Here is an 18,546-nt window from a genome sequence, read left to right as displayed (position 1 = left end):
ATGCCTTTGTGATTCAAGGTAAGGAAAAGTCCCATCACCCAGACTGCAGACATCCTGTCATAAACAGGCCTTTGAAATGTTTATTCACAACCCAAGGTGTAGGCATCCTCTAAACAAAGGAGACTATTAGGTCCAGACTCTTCTTAATTCAAACTTTGGCCCTTATTAAAGTCTAAAATTTATATTAAACATTATCACAGACAATTTAGTTTTCTGAAATAAGCAAAGCTTCCACTGGGAAAAACACACAAAAGGGAAATATTAATCTATTTCTCCTTGACTCCAAGACCAGTACACTATTCATCAAATTAGAATAGAAGACAGATCTTGTTTACCTATTATCTGTCATTGTACTCTTTGGTCTTTCTAGTCTTTTCCTGCCATTTTTTCCCATGTAACAAAAAAGTCATTTGTATCAACTACATGATTCACTAGTCTTTTCTTACTCTAAATCCTACTGGCTTCAGACAAGACTTAAATAAGCACTGAATTTTCAATTTCTTGGAACCATGAAAATCTGATGAGAAGCATCTTTTTTTCAGAAAACGAGCTTTCTTCTTAAAAACTTGTTTCTGCTCCATATACTCATCACTGCATTTTTCATGTCTTTATTTTTCAAAGTATAGATGAAAGGACTGAGCATGGGAGCTATGATGGTGTAAGACAGGGCAAACACTTTATCTTCCCTAAAGGTGGTGACTGGTCTAATATAAATGAAGAGACAGGAACAAAGAATAAAATCACAACAGTGACATGGGAACCACATGTAGAAAGAGCTTTTCTGTAGCTCTCAAAAGAGTGCCCATGGAGAGTGTATAACATCATAGTGTGTGAACCCATCACCACTATGAAAACCATCAAGGCAACCATCCCTGAACTTACAATCACTAAAAGCCCCATCCTTTGAGTATCAATGCAGACAAGTTCCAATAGGGGATATACATCACAAAAATAATGATTTATCTCATTGGGGCCACAATCTGAGAAAATGAATGCAGAATTGCCCAAGCAAAAGCAGATAAGACCATGATATTGCACCTCTGCCTGCTCATGATCACTTGCTAATGCAGAGGTTTGCAGATGGCCACATACTGGTCATAGGTCATCCCTGTAAGAACAAAGATTTCTATTGCCCTGAACAAGTGCATTGTACAAACTTGAATCAAGTAGTTGTTGTAGGAAATCCTTTTCCTTTCAACCAGCAAGTCACTAATGAGCTTTGGTGTCACTGTGCTGGTGTAATCAACATTTATGAGGGATAAGTAAGTTAAAAAACAGCGCATGGGTTGGTCAAAGAGCTGACTGCCCAGGATGGATTTCATGATTATCAAATTTCCCATTAGAAAAGCCACATAACAGAATGAGAACAGGACAAAACACAGAATCTGAACACCATGATTCTGAGAAAGTCCTAAAAGAATAACTATATAAGTCTGCTAGTTAATAAACTCCACTGTCCCCTATCATCTATCTCCTGGATCAAATTTGAAAACAAACAAACAAAAACAACACAGCTTTGTTTGGCTTTCAAAGCCTTCTATAACCTTGCCTTTTTCTACCTTTCTAGTCTTCCTACATCTTACCCCCCCATTTGTTCTTTGATCCAGTGTCTTTGTCTCCTACCTATCCCTCATACCTAGAAATCTCTCCCTCTTCCACTACAGTGATGGCAATCAAATTAAAATCTTTTCCTGTTTTTGTTTTAGTATCACCAAGAAGTATAATGCCCTCATTTGAATGTGATTAAAGAGGATCCTCCCTACCCATTGATGGTCCTGCCCTTTGAGGGAAGCTTAATTAGGGGAGTTGTTTTGTAAGAAGGTTCCAAGTACCTTTTACTTTTCTATTGAGGCACTGAGTCAGAAGGTCATGCCCTCTGGCTCTGAAAAGAGTATAAATACTCTGAGGATGAGGTTTTACCTTGGGGTTTACCAACTAGAAGTGTTTGGCCACAAGAGGACTTTGGGAAGCCTTTAAGGAACTCCTCTTCCCCTTTGAGACACTCAGATGTTCCCTCTCTAGTAAAGATGTATGTATGTTAATGGTCAGACATTTTGGAAACATGTCTGTTGACTTTTGATTTCCTTGTATTTTCTCTGAAATTTTGATTTTGATTTTCTCTGATACCTGTGCTTGATTAAAGTGATTGTCAACCCCTCAAAGGCTGCCTTTCCTTTTAGAAAGGCACATTGAAGAATCTGTGGTAGCAGGTCCCCTTGTGTATGTTGGGGTCCTTATTGATACAATTTCTACTGACTTCTCTGTCTTCCTTTAAGTAGCCAATAAAACAATTTCTTTTACAGGAAACCTTTTCCTCTTAATTTTATTAATCCTAGTGCCTTCCCTATATTAATAATCAGAATCATGGTTATTATGAGGATTATGTGAGATGATCAATATGAAACACATGGAAAAGTTAAAGCATTGTACCATTATCATCATCACCATCCTATTTTTACTCTCTTGGGGTAATTAATCCTCCATTCTAGTGATGACTTCATTATTGCACTCTTTGTGAACTCAAGTAGTGATTATAGAGTAATAAAGGGATGGGTTTTTAAATGCTGGGATGTATTTTTAAACGCTGGGATCTGGGGGAAAATAAATAGTATTCACATATGCTTTCAAATGTAATCTGTATTATTGGAACTTTCTTAAATCTAGGCAAACAATGAAACAATATGTCAAGTCCTGATTTGTAGCCATTGCCAGTTTTTGAGATATTCCATGCTCACAAAAAAGAATTAATAACTGGCTCTTTGAAAGATGGTTAAGATTGCCTTAGCAAAATCCTTAGTATCCCCACTCCTACAGTCACTTAGCTTCACATACTCATTTTCATACTCAATTCCTCACACTCTTTCACTATACATGTCAAATCACTTACCAAATTTTGTTATTTCTCCCCCTTGTGGCTTTTACATCTCTCTCTTCATTAGACATACAGCCTATTGACAGCATACTTTAATCCCTAATAAGCCATAACCTTATTTTCTTATTTTCCTAATTGGTGTGTCTACCTTGAAACTCCCTTCTTACTCCTATACATCCTTTCCTGAGTGACTTTCCTAAAACAGAGGTCTGACTATCTCACCCATCACAGTCAAATTCAGTGCCTTCTTATTTTAATATCAAATGTATTTGGTTCTATTTTTCATCTTCAATATTTCAGTACCTGGAAACAACCTGTAGTCCAACCAAAGTGAGCTATGCGATGCTTCTTAATTGGTTTTCCATCTCTCTGTCTTTTCTCTTCAAGAGTTGGGATATGCACACAATCCTGAGGTCTGATTCTTAGAATTCCCTTTTTTGCTCTTTTTTTCTTTTTCATATATGTATTATTTCCAACTATGTTTTGATCTCCTACTATGTCTCTCAAATGTCCTGTAGTCACTTTTAATCATCAAATGCAAAGTATACTCATACAGAATAGACTTTACCAGAGAAAATCAATAGATCTCATTTTTATAGAAAACAACAGCCTAAACTCTTGTCTTCATTATTCTTCATCCATGGGTGCTTGTGATATCCACTGCCCTGGCTTCCAAGAAGACATTATTATTATTTACAGTTAGATAATAAAGACAATTTCTGGAAGTAGCTTTAAATAGAAATTGCCTTTACTTGGACTTTGAAGCATCAGAAATGGTAATTTTGTAATGAAAGCCACAATGATGTTTTATGAAAACTATTTTCACATCATAACTTTCAGGACTTGCTTGCCAAATTATAATTTTAGTATACACATCATTGGCAAATTAGTCTTACCTTAAAAAAAAGGTACAATTTCATGTCTTGAATAAAATATCTCTAAAGTATAAAAAGGAGAGCATACACTAATATCAATACTTGATTAATAATCCTTTATAAATTAATAGCTTAGTTAATTTATCACTCACAAACTCTGTTAAAATACACCTTCAACATAAAAGAAATACCTGATCCCTGGGAATGAGCATTACCTGACCCCTTCCTACCTCCCTTAAAATTGTATTATGTTTGTTATGTGTGTGTGTGTGTGTGTGTGTATACACACACATACATACATGCCTTCTTTTCTGATAACATGTATGGTGTTTGAGGACAAAGCTTAATAGCACTTGAGCTTGTGACAGTGGTTGGAATAGAGTACACATTTACTAAATGCTTCCTGATAGATAAATTACAGTTTAAGGTCATAGATTTCAAGCTGGAAAGGATTTCAAAGGCTTCCTAGTCTGCTCATCTAATTTAACAAAAAAAGAAAAAAATATAATTAGAGAGGCTAGGATCTGTTCAAGGAAACATAATTATAAAGTATAAAATGCACAGTTTGAATCCAGGTCTTTTGACTCCTAAATCTCTTCTCTGTATTGTACTATTCTGCGAGAGTTCTACAAACAGGGGTAAAGGTTGGAAGATTCAGGCAATTACTGCCAAAATCCATGTAATGCCATATAAATGAGTCTTATGTTTTTGAACTTAGGTAAACAGTTTTATATTTATCATCAATATATGTTAATGTTAACCACACAGCAACACACAGAGAGTATAAAATCTAAGGACAGAAGAGAAAAAATGAAAGTTGTTGTTTCTCTTTATGGGAAGGATCATAAGAGGTCTTTAAATCTTTAAGTATCAAGTGATGGTAGTGACTATAGGAATACCATAACAACAACCAGAAAAAGAAGACATTTCGCAGGGGGGGAAAATCATTCCAGTTGTGGGCAGGGAATTGTTTGTGGTCACATAATCATGGTCACATACCTTGGACTAGAATCAGGAAGTCTTTGGATTTTGAGAGTGAGCATCCTTTTCACATGCCACTTTATTTTTCGCCTTAAGCCCTGTTTGTCTACTTCTGGTAACTGAACACTGTAACTGCCTACTACTCAAAGGATAGTTGTTTTGTTTTGTTTTGTTTTGTTTTTTTTTGTTAAAGAAGAATTCATAAAAAATCCTACTGTTACAATATAATGGAGCTGATGGAACTGCTAGGATTTCCAAGAAAGTTGATGGAATATTTTGATACCACTGAGGATTAGAAGACTATAATAGTTAAAGCACAAAAATGGGAGGTGTAGAGGAAAAAAGAGGAGAAAAAAGGGAAGGGGAATAAGGAAATGAAAAATGAAAAAATACAGAGGAGGTAAAGGCGGGAAAAGGAGGGTAAGAGAAAGAGAATGTGACATGACTTACTTGTGAAAATGATCTTAAACAAGTCATTTGTGATCTCTGAGCCTCAGTTTCCTCACTTATAAGATGCTGGAGAGAGGACTTGAACTATAGGATGTGTTTGAAGTTTTATAATCTTAGGCAAGGTAGAGGGAGAAGAAAACGGTATTAAAATCTCTAATTGAAAATTTACATGTCACAAAATTATACCATATGTATTTCAGGTGTGATTTCTGGTGTCCTTCCTCGCCTCCAAATTATATTTTTGCTACAGTCCTTGAACTCTACATCAGAAAACAGAGCTAAAAGGGATGGAGACTGGTTTTCCAACTATCCAGTTGTACCTGTAGCCCAGAAGGAAGTCTGCTGGAAATAAGAGTGCTTTCCTTGGAAATGATTAAATAATTCCAAGTTGAAGCTTAGTGAAATTTACCTTCATCTAATCAGCGTGATCTAAATATTAATCAGCTGAGAGTAGAAAACCAGATCTTGTCCATGTTCCACCTTTTTCCTCAATAAGAATCATATTTGTAGGGAGTGTGTCTGTGGAGTATTTATGTCTGAAATGAGAGAAGCACAGCATTTAAAGCATTTGGGGATTTGGAGACTTGTTTTCTCAACTCTTTGAGATAACTTCTGATACTATTATTTCAAACTTGCTTTCAAGTTTCCAGATAGAATATAGGCTTCGAGCGTTCAGTAATTAGTTTTGAAGTGGTACTTGGGAAAAAAAAATAACACACCTAATTCCCTCACTTTACATATGAAAAAAAAAAAACAGGCACAGGAAAAGAAAAGGTCTTTCCCAAGGTCACACACACACACACACACACACACACACACACAGATGCACAGACCCCTCCCACCCCACACCATTTTTTATTTAAGAGCCAATACATAAAGTTCTGATTTCATAAGGGTAATTCCAGTTCTTTTTCTACATTTTCACACTAACTTTTACACAATTACTCGTCATATTTTCTCATACTTGTAATATAAAGAGTGAAGTTTTGGGAATAATAATTTTCATTGAGGTATGATAAAAGTCGTACAATGATGAGCTTTGGTGTTAAACGATTCTATTATTGTTTAATTCACTCATTGTCCAGCCTAATGCTGTGGGCTGCCTGGTCCTCTTGCTTATCTCAGGTCTTCAGTGGTCAGCTAGATAAACATATGAGAGAAGAGACCGCCAGAGTGAAGCAGAGGTGTAGGCTTTATTCTGGATACAAACTTCATGTCAGCATGCAGGGGGAGTTCTCCCCACTGGAGCCCCCCCTTTTCCTCCCACGCCTCCGAAGAGACTGGAGCAGGCTTTCCTGTCCCCATTTAAGCTCTCCCAGCTGCATAGTTCGCTCGTGGACACCGTGCATGCTCTCAGCCCCTTAGCCAATTAACAAAAGGTGTGCTCAGACCACGGACCAATCTCAGGGGTGGGATGCTCTCCCCAGCAAGTTCCCACTGAGAAGAGGTGGAAAACAAGATAACTCGTGTCTCACTCCCTCAATTCCCAGCTGTTCTCTGGGGAGCCTTGTGAGAGCTCAGCGGTTTCAAGAAGCCCTAACCTTTACCTGACCCGAGACCGTTCTGGTGAAAACTGAGCTTGTGCCTTAACAACTCATTGAGAATAAAGCTGTTTAAAAAATCATATTATATATCAGACAATATACTTTGCAGTGGAGATAAAAAGATAAAAATAATAAGGGGAAGAAATTAATGAGGTCAATTTAAAGAACAAAATGCATGTACTTTAATACACAGTTGCTAAGAATAACATTCCAATATTGAACAATGTTAAAACTAGAAAGAATTTGGGAAATCCCCTACTTCAGAACATTGATTTTAAAGGCGAATACTGGAACTTGATAGCTTGTGAAAAGTGGTTGCCTATGACCCTAGCAGGGTGGCATTCCTTTTCAAAAAATATCAGTCAGCATTTACTAAGCACCTACTATGTGACAGATATTGTGCCAAGTTCTAAGGATATAAAAAGAGACAAAAAAGTCCCTTCTAAAAACCTTTTAATCTTATGATTTATAATAAACGGAAACTAATATTTCCACTGTTAATAATAATAATAATAAAAATAATAATAATAATAAAAGGAAGTGTGGAGTAGTATCTTATATTAAGAAGATTTACTCAGGTAAGGAATTAGATAGATAGGGGCATGGTGGTAAATATTTAAGAACTGGTTCTGAAAAAAATGTGTATACCACATGATAGACTTTTAGGTTTAATCTCTATAGTTAATATATTTTTCATCACTTTTTAAGACTAGACAATGAATAGGACAATAAATCAAGGACTAATTGCTTTTTTCAAGGTGTAAATCATGGATGGGAATCCTGAGTTCTTGAGGCCACATGTGGTCCTCTAGGTCTTCAAGTGTGGCCTTTTGACTGAATCTAAACCTCACAGACCAAGTCCCCTTAATAGAAGCATTCCTCACCACTCGTGTAAATACTCACAACGAAAATTAAACAATCATCTCTTGTGTTTCTAGGATACCACTGTCCCCAACTGTTGTATTCTTAACTTCAGGGAGAACAACACTTTTAATTACCCATGAAGACACTTATAACAACCTTTCAAAATAGCAAAGTGTTTTCCTTAGTGTTTAATAAGTGGACAATCGGGGTGAAAAGAAGGGATTATTCTGTAGACCTATCTCCATAGTTCTGTGGACATGAAGGAATATCTTGAACATTTTTTGATCTAGCTATGTGTCAGGAAGCAAAGTGTTGCAGTGTACAGAATGTTGTTCCTACAGTGAGAAAGATCCATATTTAATAAGGCACTTGGTAATAATATGGCACTGGACAAGTAATTTAGCTTCTGTGTGCCTCCAATGTCTCATTTATAAAACAGAGTAATCATAGATCCTCCTTCCTAAAATTACTCTGAGCATAATAATATATTTAGCTAATCATAAAGCACTGTATAAATTGTGCCATTTATCTAATACTCTTTTGTGTTTCTGAAGAAAAGGAAAAACTCTTCCTGATGTATTATTCAATATTATTCTTTTTTTGTGGCATTTGTTTATTTCCTGACCATAATGATGGCCCCTGTGATCTTAGCCAAGACATTTATTTTCTCTTATCATTATTTTTTTATTTGTAAAAAGCCAACATTTTTATATAATAAAACTGATATTTGGGAAATAAAAGTCTACTACATTAATATGTACCTGGATCAATATGTACTAGGATTACTGCTTTGTACATTGCTTTCTCTAGCTTCATGTCTCCGAATAAATCTCTTCCTGAATTGATATTACTACTTTATTATTTATAGGTCAACTTGCTCTTTAGGATTTCGGGATCTCTGATCAAACACCTCACTTCTCTTGCCCTTACTTTTCTCATTTAGAAAAAGAGTGAATTATACTAAATAACACCCTGAGGGCCTTACATACTTTATTTTGTTTTTGTGGTCTTAGGTCACTGGTTGATTAAGTTGTTATACTTTCCATATAGCAAGCTTTTGTGCCAGTTATAGAATTGGGTTTTGGAAAATGTACTTAGTTACTAGAAACATATTTCTGTCCCAAACCTTCTCTACATTTTTCATGACTACGTTTTTTTCAAAGTATAAATGAAAGGGTTGAGCATGAGAACAGTGATAGTATAGGAAGGAGACACCACTTAATCCTCCTTCAAGATGGTGAATGGCCTAATGTAAATGAAAAACATAGGGTCAAAGAACAAAATCATAGCAGTAACATGGGAACCTCATGTGGAAAGTGACTCTCACCAGTGTGTCCATGAAGGGAATAAAATGTCACAGCATAGGAAGACATAACCCCCATGAAAACTTCCTAGCCCACCATCTTTGAAGTTACAGTAACTAAATGATCCACCATTTGAGCATCAGTGTTCAGGCAAGTTGTTGTGTTAAGACACATATCACAGGGCAGAGCCAAGATGGCGAAGTAGACAGACGCACATACGCTAGCTCCAATACCACAGCCCATAAAATATCTGTAAAAAAGAGCTGCTAACAAATTCTGGAGCAGCAGAGGCTACAGAAGAACGGAGCTGAGGAGATTTCTGTTCCAGAGAACCTGAAAACCTCTGGCAAAAGGTCCTTCTCACTGAGGACCAGGAGCCAAGCCCAGCCCTGTCTTGCCCGCAGGGCACTGAGAGGAGCCGATCCGAGCAGGCTTCAGGGAGAGAATCCCCAGCAGCTGCGTGGGTCGCTCCACCCACAGGTGACAAGGGTCGGTGAGAGGGTCTCTTTGGCGGGTCAAGAGGGGAGTGGGGTGCTTCTGTGGATTGGGACCCTTCGTGAGGCAGCAGCAGAGGCGGGGATGGACCAGGGCTCCCCAAGCAGGCAGGAGCCCCAATCCATTGTTGAAGGTCTCTGCATAAACCCCCTGAGGGAACTGAGCCCGAGAGGCACCCCTGCCCCAACCTGAGCACCTGAACTTGATCTCACACTGAATAGCAGTCCCGCCCCCGCCCAAAGCCCTGAGGCTGGGAAGCAGCATTTGAATCTCAGACCCTAAGCACTGGCTGGGAGGATCTGGAGGCCAAGTGGCTGTGAAGTGAATATTCAGAAGTCAAGTCACTGGCTGGGAAAATGCCCAGAAAAGGGAAAAATAAATAAGACTATAGAAGGTTACTTTCTTGGTGAACAGGTATATCCTCCCTTCCTTTCTGATGAGGAAGAACAATGCTTACCATCAGGGAAAGACGCAGAAGTCAAGGCTTCTGTATCCCAGCCCACTCAATGGGCTCAGGCCATGGAAGACCTCAAAAAGGATTTTGAATATCAAGTTAGAGAGGTGGAGGAAAAACTGGGAAGAGCAATGAGAGACATGCAGGCAAAGCATGAAAAAGAAGCCAACACCCTACTAAAGGAGACCCAAAAAAATGCTGAAGAAAATAACACCCTGGAAAATAGGCTAACTCAATTGGCAAAAGAGGTTCAAAAAGCCAATGAGGAGAAGAATGTTTTCAAAAGCAGAATCAGCCAAATGCAAAAGGAGGTTCAAAAGCTCACTGAAGAAAATAATTCTTTCAATATTAGAATGGAACAGATGGAGGCTAATGACTTTATGACAAACTAAGGAATCACAGAACAAAGCCAAAAGAATGAAAAAATGGAAGATAATGTGAAATATCTCATTGGAAAAACAATTGACCTGGAAAATAGATCCAGGAGAGACAATTTAAAAATTATGGGACTACCTCAAAGCCATGATCAAAAAAAGAGCCCAGACATCATCTTTCGTGAAATGATCAAGGAAAACTGCCCTGAGCTTCTAGAACCAGAGGGCAAAATAAGTATTCAAGGAATCCACAGATCACTGCCTGAAAGAGATCCAAAAACAGAAACTCCTAGGAACATTGTGGCCAAATTCCAGAGTTCCCCGGTCAAGGAGAAAATATTGGAAGCAGCTACAAAGAAACAATTCAAGTATTGTGGAAATACAATCAGGATAACACAAGATCTAGCAGCTTCTACATTAAAGGATCGAAGGGCATGGAATAGGATATTCCAGAAGTGAAAGGAACTAGGACTAAAACCAAGAATCACCTACCCAGCAAAACTGAGTATAATACTTCAGGGGAAAAATTGGTCTTTCAATGAAATAGAGGACTTTCAAGCATTCTTGATGAAAAGACCAGAGCTGAAAAGAAAATTTGACTTTCAAACACAAGAATGAAGAGAAGCATGAAAAGGTAAACAGCAAAGAGAAGTCATAAGGGACTTACAAAAGTTGAACTGTTTACATTCCTACATGGAAAGACAATATTTGTAACTCTTGAAACTTTTCAGTATCTTGGTACTTGGTGGGATTACACACACACACACATGCACAGTCACACGCACACACACATAGAGAGAGAGTGCACAGAGTGAATTGAAGAGGATGGGATCATATCTTTAAAAAAATGAAATCAAGCAGTGAGAGAGAAATATATTGGGAGGAGAAAGGGAGAAATGGAATGGGGGAAATTATCTCTCATAAAAGAGCCAAGCAAAAGACTTATTAGTGGAGGGATAAAGAGGGGAGGTGAGAGAAAAACATGAAGTTTACTCTCATCACATTCCACTAAAGGAAGGAATAAAATACACACTCATTTTGATATGAAAACCTGTCTCACATTACAGGAAAGTGGAGGGTAAGGGGATAAGCAGGGTGGGGGGGATGAAGGAAGGGAGGGTATGGGGAGGAGGGAGCAATTTGAGGTCGACACTCATGGGGAGGGATAGGATCAAAAGAGAGAATAGAAGTAATTGGGGGCAGGATAGGATGGAGTGAAATATAATTAGTCTTATACAACATGACTATTATGGAAGTCATTTGCAAAACTACACAGATTTGGCCTATACTTAATTGCTTGCCTTCCAAAAGGAGGGTGTGGGGAGAGAGGGAGGAAGAGAAGTTGGAACTCAAAGTTTTAGGAACAACTGTCGAGTACTACTCTTGCCACTAGGAAATAAGAAATACAGGAAAGGGGTATAGAAAGTTATTTGGCCCTACAACACAGAGGAGAGGATGGAGAGAAGGGCAGAGAGGGATGATAGAGGAGAGAGCAGATTATTGATAGGGGCAATTGGAATACTCGGTGTTTTGGAGTGCGGGGAGGGGATAAGGGGGAAGAAAATCTGGAACCCAAAATTTTGTGTAAGTGAATGTTATAAGTTAAATAAATAAATTAAAAAAAATACATATCACAGAAGTAGTAATCAATTTCCATTGCGGCCACAAATATATTAAAACTGAGTAAATGTGGAAATGAATGAATGGTTTCCTCATTACAGGCAGCTAAAACCAAAACACCTTCCACATCCAGAGAAAGAACTATGGAATTGTATCACAGAATGAAGCAAACCATTTCTTTTGTATTATGTTTTGCTTTGTTTTATGGTTTCTCCCATTCATTTTAATTCTCCTATGCAGCACGACTAAGATGAAAACGTATTTAATAGGAATGTATGTGTCGAACGTATATAAGATTGTATCCTGCCTCAGGAAGGAAGTGGGGAAGGAGGGCAAAAAGTCTAAGATACAGCAAAGTGATTGTAGAACACTGAAAACAAATGAAATAATTTAATAAAAAAGAGAATAAATTCAGTGACATTATTCTAATTTTTTGTGGTTCCTCACAATTGGAGAGTCTTCAGCAGAGTAGCCTAAAAGAAGATATAAACCACATGTCAATGGCCAGAGCATTGATCTTTGATAATACTGATCAATCCCACTCATGAGTTTCACAGAAAGGTCTGATATTTAAGCATCTTTGAAAACTGAAATACAAAATATATTTCAAGCATATTTATGGCTTTAAATTTAAAAGGTAACTCTTTTCTTCACATCGTCGCAAAATCTCCAATTTGCTGTCATGCAAAAAAAGAAATATTTTGACCTCTACTGGCAAAACAATCCTCTCTTAAACTCTCTCATTAGTGCATATTTCATCATTTAAAAAATCTCTAGTGATAGAGGGGTCATCTCCCTAGACTGATAAAATCCAGTAACATTTTTTTATAAATAGGTTTAAGATCAATTTGATACTAAGCAGCTATGTGACACAGGGAATAGACAATATAAATTAGAATTAGGAACACCTGAGTTGAAATCTTATTTGCACTATGTAACCATGGGCATAGAGGAAGCAAGGCCTTAGCTTAAAAGGGCCAGAGTCTCCCATTGCATCCTTGGCCATCTCCAGTCATTCTGATGAGCATCTGTATACTGGACACAGATGGCTGTGGAGGAGAAAGTGAGGCTTCTGTCCTTGCACAGCCCTCCCTCCCTCACATCAACGTCAACTGCAAATCATGTTATCATTTTCCTCATATCATGGTCCCTTTGAAAATAAATGACAAAAATAATTAGTTATTACATAAAACTGGTCTATTGATGATATGTCTGTTTTATACATGTAAGTTGGGAAATACATTTAGGATAAATCCTAAAATCTCTCTGTTGACTAAAAATACTTCTCTTGAATCTCTTTGCTGCAACTTTTCTAGATGTTCTTGGAGAAAGTTTATTGAGAGAAATGGATTATGCTATGCACTGTAGTAATAGAATTTTACTGCTGAAAAGACAGTACCTCATAACTTAAAAACTTATGCAAGCACTAAAAGCAAAATAAGAACATGGCATAAATAAATAAACAAAATAAATAAATATTCATTTTTCCAGATTGTCTAAAATAATAGAAAGGGTAAGTGACAAATGTTGGAGAGGGTGTGGAAAAATTAGGCCAGTAATTCATTAATGGGGGAATTGTCGAAAGGTTCAACTGTGTTGAAGAGCAACCTGGAATTATGCCCAAAGAACTATAAAACTGTTTAACCTTTGATTCAGTAATGCAACTCTTAGGTCTATTTCCAAAGATGATTAGGGAAAAAAGGAAAAAACCCTATATATTCTAAAATGTTTAAAGCAGGTCTCTTTGTGACACAAATAAAAATCTTGTATATTGCAGGAATGTCCATCAGTTGAAGAATCAATGAACAAATTGTAGTATATGATTGTGATGGAAAACTCCTGTACTATAAGAAATGAGGAGTTCGATGATTTTGGAAAATATATGGAAAGATTTGCATGAAATAATGAAGAGTGAAATGAAGATAACCAAGAGAACGTTGTGTTAGCATATTTATTAATAAAAGAGGTCAGTGACCCTCTCAAATGCCAAGGACCTCTCATGGTGGTGGGATCAGAGTGTAGATGCCCTTGGAAGAACTGGTGTTCCTGGAGGTACCATTAACTGATTGGTTAGCAGTTAACGGGAAAATGAAGTTTACAAAGTAGGTCGGGCTTTATTGCAATAACTGTCTTGATGCTGTGTATCAGTCAAGTTTTGATCAGAGACCTATCGATGTCAATGTCACCTGTCCTACAAAAGGGAGATTCCACATTTTCCCAGACCTGTCTGAGGAAACACAATGAGAGGAATACACCTATTAGGCTAAACTTAGAATTTCTTTTATAATTTGATTAGATTTTAGCCAGGGTAAGTCTTTGCTTAAGATTTCCCACACTGGGAGATTTATGGATGATCAAGCAGAAAAATTTCCCCTTCAGTAAATGGTTATTAATGCAAGAGACAACAATCATTTCTCTCAACACTAAGTTTAGATTGAAGATTTTTCTTTATTTTTATTGCTTCTCTCTTTTTTCTTAACATGGTGTAATGCCAATTTCAATGGGAAGATCTTTCCCATTCATTAATAGGTCCATGTGACCTGCTTAAATCACCTGGAAGCCTAAGTCACATGTAGTAGGAAGAACTTGCTGAACTCTTAGAAGAGCTGAGCAGGAACAGGAGAAAGTTAGTGATAGTGGTTGGGACAGAGGAGAGAGGACACAGGCCAGCAGACACAGCAAAGCTCTTGAGTGTTGGCTTATGGGAAGGCCCTGGGAGGGGGAGGGGAGACTTGAGAATGTCTTTGTCCCTAGCAGTGCTAATGTGTATTGACTTCTTGACTACTATGAGGGATTTGGCTTTCTGGTGTCTGCATGAATGTTTTTCTTCTGCCTTCTGTAATGGAAACTAAAACAGCATCTTTTGCTGTTTTTGTTTTACTAAAAGTGACTATGATTGCATAAAGTGATTAAGGAGGATCTTTCCCACCCATTGATGGGCCTACCCATTTTGGGAAGCTTGATTAGGTGAGTGTTTTATAAGAAGGAACCAAGTAACTTTTTTTTTTCTATTGAGGCACTGGGTCAGAAGGTTATGGCCTCTGGTTCTGAAAAGTATATAAATACTCTGAGGGTGAGGTTTTACTTTGGGGCTTACTGAATGGAAGTGTTACTTTGGCCAGAGAGACTCTGGATAGCCACTAAGGAGCCCCTCAGCTGAAACTCAGAAATTGATTCTTCCCTCTCTGGTAATTGTGTATTCATATAATGGTCAGACATTTTGGAAGCAAGTCTGTTAAATTCTGATTTCTCTATATTTTTAATGAAATTTTGACTTTGATTTTCTCTGATACCTGTGCTTGATTTAAGTGATTGTTAACCCCTTGAAAGTTGCTTTCCTTTTTGAATGCAGATCTAAAACCCTGTGTTAGTAGACCCCCTTGTGTATGTTGGGGTGCTTACTATTACACTTTTTACGTGGAGAGTCTTCAGTACTTTGCAATTCAGAATGAGTGGGATAGACTTAGTGAAGGCTCCTCAGATTGTAATTTTTCTCCCAGGGGTGAGGTAAGGCCTAAAGGCTCAAGGTTACAATATTTTTAGAATAGAATAGTTCCATATAAGGATATAAAACTGTGTAGTGTATTAGGGTCTCAATGATTGGACAAAACTTACATAATTCCTCGATGTCTTCATTTCAAAAGGGATTGGTTAGATTTCGTGTCTAGAATGTAAGACCATATTCTCAGCTAATGAGGATAATGGTCAGTGGGGGGAGGAGGGACTTGCGTTAGGGTCTATATAAATCACTGTCCTGTTCTTTGTCTTCGGCTTTCCTACTCCTACAGGTGAGCCCCGCTTCTCGAGAATTGAATAAATCTCTTTTCTGTCATCACTTTGAGAGGCCTCTGAGTAATTGATTTATGTAGGGACCTGAGCCATCCCACACAAGAACGACACCAGTACATTGTCCTTAGTTCTGTGAATATTGCCTGGGCAATACACATGCTTAATATGGAAATGTTTTACATGAATCCATATGTATAATGTGTCATTTTTTTTTTTGCCTTCTCAGGTGAATGGGACTAGTAGGAATGAGGACCAGGAAAAGCTCGGGGCAGAAGAGAATACTTGAACTGATTGTTGAAGGGAGGCCAGAAAACCAGGAGGTGAAACAAAGATGAAGAATTTTTCCAAATCCCAGTTGAGCCACTTATAAGCTAGGTGACCCTGGATGAGTTATTTCACCTCCTTACTCATAAATTTCTTTATCTGTAACATGAAGAGATTCAAATAAATGATTGTATCAGTAAGCACCCAGACATATACAGGAAGACCTGCTACCACAGGTTTTTATATCTGCATTCACAAGAGGAAAGACAGCTTTTGAGGGATTAACAATCACTTTATTCAAGCACATGTATCATTCTGTCAGTTCAGGGGGAAAAGTTAGGCAGGGGGAGGAGGTGAGCTGCTTGGCAGGTTCCCACAGTCTCATTTGGCACACAAACCTTCTTCCAAAAACTAAATCTCAAAGTAACCCTCAACCTCAGAGTATTTATACCTTTTTTAGGGCCAGAGGGCACCCCAACCCTTGAGAACGAGTGCCTCATTAACAAAACGTGTGTCCCTTCTTATAAATCCTCCCTAATCAAATTAATCATAATGCACATGCCATTTAATGGGTGGGGAAGATCTTTAATCACACTAACGACGCAAATAGGTATGCTTTTTCTAGTTAAAGAAACTCTGTACTTTTCTCCTGTACTTTTGTCTCTACTTACTCCTAGTAAAGACTCTTAGTTGATAAAGACAAGATTCAATCAGATGCATTTTACTTCTTGATTAAACAAGCAAACTAAAGCAAACACAGCAAAAGATACTGTTTTACTTGTCACTAAAATGATCTCTAGAGTGATTCAATTAAAAAATCCAATGAGATTGTGATTTCAACTGATTCAATATATTTTTCCTTATTGCTACTAAATGTGGGGCCAGCTGGGTGGTACCCTGAATAAAGTGCTAGTCATAGAATCAGAAAGAACGGAATTCAAGTCTAGCCTCAGACACTCAATGCCTGTGTGACTCTGGACAAAATACTCTATTTGCCTCAGTGACCTCTTCTGTAAAGTGAGCTGAAGAAAGAATTGGCAAACAACATTAGTATCTTTGCCAAGAAAAAAAAATGGGGTCATAAAGAATCATATAGGACTGGCACACCTGAACTATTTAATGTATTAGAATAAAAACATATTTCCCAAGAGATACAGAGCACTTTCTCTATGATAACTTTCTTACACTTTACTCCAATTTAGCTAGGGATAGGCAAAAAAGTTATAAACAAAATTCTACAGGTTCTTCCTACAATCTATTTCTAAATGTTTGAGAATTCCCTGGAATCTCTTTCCTGACTCCATCACACTTACCAATAATAAGCTGAGCATTGTGCTTACCTGAACAAAATGAAATTCCTACCTGTAAAGAGAGGTTCATCTCTGAAACCACTTCCTCCTTGAAACCTGTTTCTAATTTTTTATTAGAAAAAATATTATTTCCTTTTTTCTTCTATACCATTTTGCTTCATGTTTATGCTCTTAATATAATAGAAATCACATAGTTATTCTTTAAAAATAGTCTATTCATGACTAGCTGTCACTTATTTCATACAAGGGAGCAAGGAAATTCCTCAGGGATTAGTCTCAAAAATTTCTCTGCTGACTATAAATATACCTCTTTTATCAATTCACTACAATTTTCTGGATGATCACAACGGCAGTGTATTTAGCAAATTATAATATGCTACCATATGACACAGACTTTTATTACGTAAAAGAACCTTAGGACTTACAATAATGGAAGGATAGCACTGGGGGCAATATTAAAACCTAGGATGTCAGATTAAGGACGATACCGCTCAACACAGAAGAGCTCAGCTAGAAGCCGCCTGTGAAATCATCTTAATTTTATAGAGAACAAGGGATAAGAAATTACTGATGGAATTATACTTGCGTAAGAAATGAAGGAGAGTAAATTTGTATCTTAGAATCATCAGAGCTTTGTATTTTTTCCATTTTGCTCAATTATACTACTTAGTGTTGAATACCTCAGAATATGAAGACAAGTACAAACTTTATCTGCAAGTTTTTGATGTAATGCTCTGAGGATAGACCGTGCTTCCTAGTTCCCTTTCTTTTTCATATGTCTTGTTAACATGCTGAAGTAATTTTCTTTGTCAATTTAGCAAACAATTACATTTAGAGTCTGCAAACAAAATCCTTTCTATTAATTATCTACTTTAAGGATCATTACACAGACTTCTGGAAGATGATACTTCAGATCCTACTTTCTGCATGTCACAAATGAAGAAGACAAGAGTTAAAGAAGCTAACTGGATTGCAGAAGAACACATAACTGAAAAGTTGCAGAGGTGAAACATCATTTCACTGTTTCCTACCTCTGGTTCCAATGTTTTATGCAGTTTTACCATTTGCCTCTCTCATGGTGAACGATGGGAAAAAAAATTATTTCCAGCAATCCATCAGAGTTGAGGCATGTAAAAGATGTAAGGTTTCTGGAATAGATTCATACTTTTTAGCTTTCTCTTTGAATACATGCAGAGTATTTTGGGGTGTTTTTTTTTCAGATTATTTTACAGATCAAGTTACTGAGATAGAAATAAAGAAAGCAACTTGGCCAAGGTCATACAGCTACTCCATGGAAGAATTGGAACTAGGACAAAAGATTCATGAAAATCTGTCCTGGGTACTTATGAG

At 37.3% G+C, this 18,546-nt stretch overlaps 2 pseudogenes; one reads left to right on the top strand and one right to left on the bottom strand.

Annotated features, from left to right (window-relative positions):
- Positions 1–538: 538 nt before the first annotated feature.
- On the bottom strand, positions 539–8,402 carry LOC140516724 (olfactory receptor 4P4-like; annotated as a pseudogene).
- A 5,453-nt stretch (positions 8,403–13,855) lies between these two features.
- The window catches only part of LOC140516723 (olfactory receptor 4P4-like), a 34,730-nt pseudogene continuing 30,039 nt past the window's right edge, over positions 13,856–18,546 (top strand).

Source organism: Notamacropus eugenii, chromosome Y (assembly GCF_028372415.1).
Source record: "Notamacropus eugenii isolate mMacEug1 chromosome Y, mMacEug1.pri_v2, whole genome shotgun sequence".
Classification (NCBI taxonomy): domain Eukaryota; kingdom Metazoa; phylum Chordata; class Mammalia; order Diprotodontia; family Macropodidae; genus Notamacropus; species Notamacropus eugenii.
The sequence above is the reverse complement of the archived record's forward strand: the minus strand, read 5'-3'. Positions and strand labels throughout refer to the sequence as shown.